Source organism: Amblyomma maculatum, unplaced genomic scaffold, assembly GCF_055883805.1.
Source record: "Amblyomma maculatum isolate TAMU_Amacu unplaced genomic scaffold, ASM5588380v1 scaffold_30, whole genome shotgun sequence".
NCBI classification, from domain to species: Eukaryota; Metazoa; Arthropoda; class Arachnida; order Ixodida; family Ixodidae; genus Amblyomma; species Amblyomma maculatum.
The window spans coordinates 558582-565202 of record NW_028146755.1 but is presented as its reverse complement, the minus strand read 5'-3'; the positions used below and the strand labels follow the sequence as shown (position 1 = coordinate 565202).

Genomic DNA, 6621 nt, shown 5'->3' with positions numbered 1-6621 from the left:
TGTAGAATGACCTGGTCCTGTAGGTGGTCATATTTATAAAGCTTCTTTCTGAACAACCTTGTCAAATAGCAGCTTATGGTTTTCGTCAGGTTCGCGTTCTGCTCGCACAAAATCCCGGAGCTTCTTTATTGCGAAATGAATTCTCGGTAAAAAATCGTCTTCAGTCTATACCCGGGGCGTCTCTAGGTCTTAAGTTTGTGTGCGTTCCTCAGGATATTAGACTTGTCTTTTGAGTTGAAGAAATTTACAACTATTGGACGGATGCTGTCCTTCTTGTATTGTCCCACCATGTGGGCTCGTTTGATTTCACCTGGCTGGATGCAAACGTTTTCTGATATAAATTCAATGATCCCCTTTTCTGTACCTTTCCATTTCTCTGGAGGCTCTTCTTCAATACCTTTAAAAATGAGGTTCTTTCTGCGCATCCTGTTATTAAGATCGTCAGGGACTAGGTTTGCTTGTTCGGTTTGCTTTGCCTACAGGGTTTTTAGCTGAGCGTGAGATTCACTGAGTGTTGTGTTCACACTGTTAACGTCCTCACGCAGGTTGTCGACTACAATAAAACGATTCTCAAGAGTGGAGAGCCGTCGTTTCATCTCTGCGATGTTTGTGTAAATTTCTTTCAGTTTCATAGAAGTTTCTTTTTGGAAGTTTTCACTTGACAAGGCTAGTTCTTTCACAAGCTATAAGACTTGATCTAGGTTGTCCGGCCATGGGTTTGTTTTTACATCGCCAGCACAAACTAGCAAGTGCGCGGCACAAAACAAGGTTACGAGCAGACGTCCTCCTGTCTTCCACAAGTGAGACAGGCCCTGGTGACTGAAGCCATACAGTTGGCTGCGAGCGTGACCGCCTATTATGCTCTAAAAAACAGCCTATACGGGCACGATACGAACAGACGTCGATACCCATACCAAGTCAGTTATACATAAGTGGGATTTGCAGCCGATAACGGAAACACTAATGACCGCGAAAAAGCAGTGGGGCGGCACTCACATGCAAAACGCGAGTAGGACCCTTTAGCACACGAAAACATGGCTGAAAATCACAGTGGGCGCTTGTATTCGCGGCTACTTGTAGGCAGACGAGAGGCGCTGTAGATGTCGCTGACGGAGTCGCTTGCGCAGAGGGCGATGGTGGATCCTTACGCACGAGATAGCCGATACACGATGACTTGAAATCAGATGAAGCTTGTCGCATGCAGCCGCCAGGAACAGACTGATCAAAACTGTCGGTGCTCGCACGAAAAAGCAGCATGCGTGAATAACCTACAAAATGCGAGTAGGACCCGTTAGCACACAAAAACACGGCTGCAAATCCCCAGTGTGTTGCCAAACAACATTTTATATCTATTTGATAGAAAACATGCGCGCTTGTGTAACTCCCAATTAGCCGACCTTGTGGTAATGCAGATTTCACAACAGCTGTTAGCAAGGCAACGGGATGCTTGCAGTATCTAATAAAATTAAACCATTATAAAAAAACACCGTAAATCACCCGAAGAAGTGAAAGCAGGAATACTGAATCCGTGCAATGAACATGCAGATTGAATCTTAGAAAGATAGAGATTTCGAAATAAGCATACATGTCAGTTAAAAAAAAAAACATTCCTTTAGTTGGATGGCTCGTTTATTGTTATATTTCACGTCAATGTATTTTTCATTTCAATGCAAGCATTTGCATTCATTCCATGGCAGCGACTGCATTTCGAATACTTTTTACTAAGCAAGCCGCTGTGCCACAGCACATGCAATCGCTGTGGTGCTGTTGTTGTAGCAGTCGACCAGAAATCACTGAAGAGAGAACTCCCACAGACGGCGGCACCTGTCAAGGCCAAATTCTGCTCTGCATACAATAATAGTCGTCAATGAAAACATAATTGACAGTGCTCTTTTGGCATCTTACTACAACTCCTTCTTTCAGACTGTATTTGTTATGCCGCCAGACACGTATGACTGAGCAACCGCCGTTTACGGAACCACATTCAGCAATGTCTGACAAAAATAACGTACTACGCATTCAGCAGAAAAAGTGGTTCTGTCGATTTTACCGAAAAGAAATCGAATGGTCCAGATGGCATACCAAATGAATTTTTACATAGGTACGCGGAACGGATTTCTCACTACCTGCTAGTTATTTGTTGCACCTAAATCAACATAAACAAGTCCCAGATGATTGACGATTACCTAAGGTAGTGTCAACACACAAATCAGGAAGTCGACAAAACATCGCAAATTATAGGCCAATGTCTTTAACATGCGTCATTTGCAAAGCTTCTGGAGAATATCACTTCAAAATCCATCTATAAATATATGGACGTAATAAATGTCATTTTCCCACCAGCACAGTTTTAGGCAAAAGCTTTCCACTGTAACGCAACCCTTGGAAACAACGGACCATTTTGCCAGGCCATTAGACAGCAGGAGAGAGGTTGACGCAATTTGTCTAGACTTGTCCAAAGCCTTTGACAGTGTCTCACCCGGACCTTATTGCAATACTAAAATTAAGAGGAATCAATTCTAACCTGATACACTGGATAGCTGCATACTTAACAGAGCTCAGTATGCTGAGAACGGTCATAAGTCAGAATTCTTATGCATAAATTCCGGCGCCCAGCAAGAATCTGTCCTTGGGCCAGAATCTTACCGTACGTCTTTTCGCTGCTGATTACTTACTTTATCGAGAAATAAGGACCAAGGCAGATGAATTCTTGTTAGGTGATCGTCTGATCAGGAATAAAAACTGGTGTGAGCAGTGGAAAATGAAAACGAATGACAAAAACAGTCATCCTAGGAATCACTAACAAGACTAAGCAAGTGCTTGATTATATTTACATGATGGGCACTACGGAACTAAAAACGGTCACTGCCGCAAAGTATTTGGGATGAACAATTGCAAGTGGTTTGAGAAGGAATGCCCACATTAACCAGACTTGTTCATCTGCGCAAAAGAAACTGTGGTTCTTACGTCGAAAATTACAACTCAGAACACAATCCTCTAAACTGACAGCCTACTTAATCTACGTGATGCCCACGTCAGAATATGCCAGTACTCTTTGGGACCCCTTCCGAATCGACTTATTTCAATTGCTTGAGAATGTGCAACGCCGAGAAGCCAGATTCAACTTATCGCTGTGTTCACGACAGGATCACACAAATGCTGAATTTACTACAGCTACCCTCTTTAGCAGATTGCCGAAATCTTTCAAAGCGTAAACTTCTTTTTTTCTTGTTATCAAGGAACACCTACAGCATTGACACAGCCGAGTATTTATTTTTAAGAGAAACAAGGAATCTGCGTAGAAGGCATGATTATAATTACCACACCCCACAAACACACATTAATGTATACACCTATTCATTTTCCCCGCACTGTAGCTAAATGGAATTATTTACCGGGTGCTGTTTCAGAGTCACATACGCTGTCGTCGTTTGAAAATGTAATTATAATAAACCTCTGAAATGCATCTTGCCCATACACTGTGACTATTTATGTTTTTTTTGTAGTGTTTTATTTTTTACAAACATTTACTTTTTGTTATGAAAAAGTGTATTATCTTCCCCCATCCTGTAACTGCCTTCACCGGCCAACATTATTGGAAAATAATAATAATAATAATAATAATAATAATAATAATAATAATAATAATAATAATAATAATAATAATAATAATAATAATAATAATAATAATAATAATAGAGGTACACATAGAGGTGGAGGGAAATGCGGGACTTTTCTCTATATGGTATGTTGAAAGCTAGGAACGTCTAGAGAGTACGTTTTGTGGCGGGCGTGGGATAGTCGAATCGAAACTTGCAAACTCGTTTCTGGTAATTTAAGCAGTCGAGAAGCAGCACTGTGATCCTGACGGTACGTGACAATGGGAGACCAGAGCCTTTCAAATATGCAACAGGAGCTGTACAGCCGTATTGCTCTCGGCGAAATGGCCGCGCCCAAATCTCAATATTGACAAGCACAGGCGGGATATTTCAAGGCAATGTGAAGTAACTAGGAGAACTTGCCGTTATGCGCAAAGGAATCTTGAGCTGAAAATAGCCACGAATGTATTACGTTTTTTCTCGTCCTTTGTGTATATAAAAAACCTAATGTATACGCTGGAGTATGGTAGCCATGGTTACACAACACACAGTGACACCCGATACCTGATAAGCGGCGTTCTTATTAACGGTGTACCGATGAGTGCGTGAGTAATAACTTTATTGAGTGTCCAGCGGTGTTTAGAGCGACTGTCGCCCACGTGGGGACCTCGAGATCTTGTCTCGCCACCGCCTTGAGGGCTTACTGGGAGGCCCAGAATTGAGCGTTGTGGCTGGAGCTGCGCAGAGCGGCGGACCTCTTGGACGAGACAGTTTCGGCATTCACGTGCACTTCCAGAATATGTGTTTTAGTGTGGCAATGTATTTTGTAGACCTTGCACGCGTTCGTGTTATATATTTCACGGTAAATCATGTTATGCTGCAGGGGTCGAGAGCGTTTTTGTCATTGAAGCCAGACGACTTCCTGAGCTTTGTATAGTTTGTTGTTAGGCACAGAGAAGGTCCGGCCAGGTTGAATGCTTTGGTCAAGTCACTGAAGCTCAACGGTCTGCCCTCCCCTCTTCTGAACGGCTCTCGGGACATCGTGCAATGGAGTGAGCGACGTCACTTCTTTTCGTCCGGCTGTATACCTCACTGACTGAGCGACCTCCTTGTGATTAGTGAGGTGCGGAGGAGCAGCGGTAGTTACGTGCATTTGTGCTTTAACTGCTGGTTGCCAAATGTTCGCAAAATTGTTGCCAAAAGGTATTTCTCCTCTGTTCTCATTCTCATGATCTACTCAGTTGTAAAGCAAGTTGTGTCTATCTCAATTCTACTGCACACGCACAAGCAGTCCTCCCCCCCCCCCCCTACACTTCTTACAAAAATACAAATGCACTCACTGCGCACTATGGCACACGTGGCAAGGACAAAGAAAATAAACTACGCAAAAACTTTTTCGGCTTCCGCTAAACAGATGCTGCACATGCGTCGCTTTACGCACGTGGAGTAAAATAAAAGAAAACAGCCAACGAGTCACCTGCTGAAACTCATCACTAGCAACGTTGCAAAAGAAGCATGCATCTGAAAAGAGCTCATATGTTTCATGTCCAACATAGGGGATAATGGTGGCAGTGTGCGTATGACTCAGTAAATATTTACAAGAGAAATTTTCCTTTGCTGGAATAAAGTAAGGATATATTCAACAATATCTAAGCATCAAAGCACGGCTAGAATTCGTTCAAATACAGACAGCATTCGCCTCAGCAGTCACTTACAACAGTGTGAGCACATCGCAAAGCATGGCAGCTTCAGCATTTGTTATTTGCTTCAGTCTGGCGGCCTCATTAACTGTGGTCCTCTCAGCTGACCCAGGAGAAAGCGGTGAGAAAATATTTGCTGCTATCTTGTCCTTACTTGTCTACCTTTTTCTGTCATAAATGATCTAAACTGGAATGGGATAGTGAATGTACATCAGCTTGCTTGCTTTGATTGTTGTATTTTAACGTCCCAAAGAGACATACACGAAATGGCGCCCTGTAGTAGAGGTCTCTAAGTAATCTCCACTACATAGAGTTCGTTATAATCGTTATGATCTCGCAATAAACGGGCGCCTTGCGTTACAGCTACAAAAAAACACGGATGCTGAACTTAGAACAAACACCGAGTCTTCTGGTTCAGCAGGTCAGTACCTTGACTAAAACTTTGCACTGCGTCGGCAGTGACCGAAGCTTCAGATTGCTCCTCCAAGAAAAACGTTTTAGATTTACTAAACATGCATCTTGTGGTTTGCGATCAGATTACGAAAATTACACGTTTCGTTGGCGCACACTAAAAGAGGTATCCTACTCAGATATACCACTGATTCAGTTCGAGTTTAAAACAGAACATGCAGTTCGCTTCCCAAGTCAAGCCATCGTTTCGCGAAGGGCGCTTGTCTTCCTCTGAGAGAGGAAGCCCCCTTTTCACTTAGAAGCAGAGCGTGCAGATGATGCCAAATCGTTGTATTTGCTTGTGAACTGTGACGTATATATATATATATATATATATATATATATATATAAGCAGATCAATTAAAGGGAAATGAGGGTGCTCGTTATAATACATGAAGGAAAGAAATGTTTACTTGAATAATCACATAAATTAGTAATGTAATCTGTTTAGGGGAAAGATAATTAAACACAAAGTAGAAGAAAAAACAACGTGCCGATGGTGGGAACCGAACCCACGACCTCCGAATATGGCGTCCGGTGCTCTTCCAACTGAGCTGCATCGGCCGCTGTCCCCCCTGCTACTTTCTTGGGTATTTATGTTGTCTGTATACGAACCTTGAGAGTGTTCACCAGCGCCACCCTCAGCCAATAGCGGCGGACGTGGAACGTCCTTTGTTACCGCCAGTGTCACGTAGAATTCGATCAAGAGCGAGGGCGAAAGCTGTGATAGAACCCTCTTACGCTACCTATGGCTTCAAGACTGCCAGAACCGAGACCCCCGTAAGCTACAAGCAGATCAATTAAAGGGAAATGAGGGTGCTCGTTATAATACATGAAGGAAAGAAGCCAACAGTCGGCGAGGCCAAGGAAAG

General features: G+C 43.0%; 1 non-coding gene across 1 annotated transcript; it reads right to left on the bottom strand.

The window, feature by feature from the left end:
• Window positions 1-6240: 6240 nt before the first annotated feature.
• TRNAW-CCA (transfer RNA tryptophan (anticodon CCA)) lies at window positions 6241-6313 on the bottom strand. The gene has a single exon. It is a non-coding gene; the product is annotated as a tRNA-Trp (tRNA).
• Between the last annotated feature and the right edge of the window lie 308 nt (window positions 6314-6621).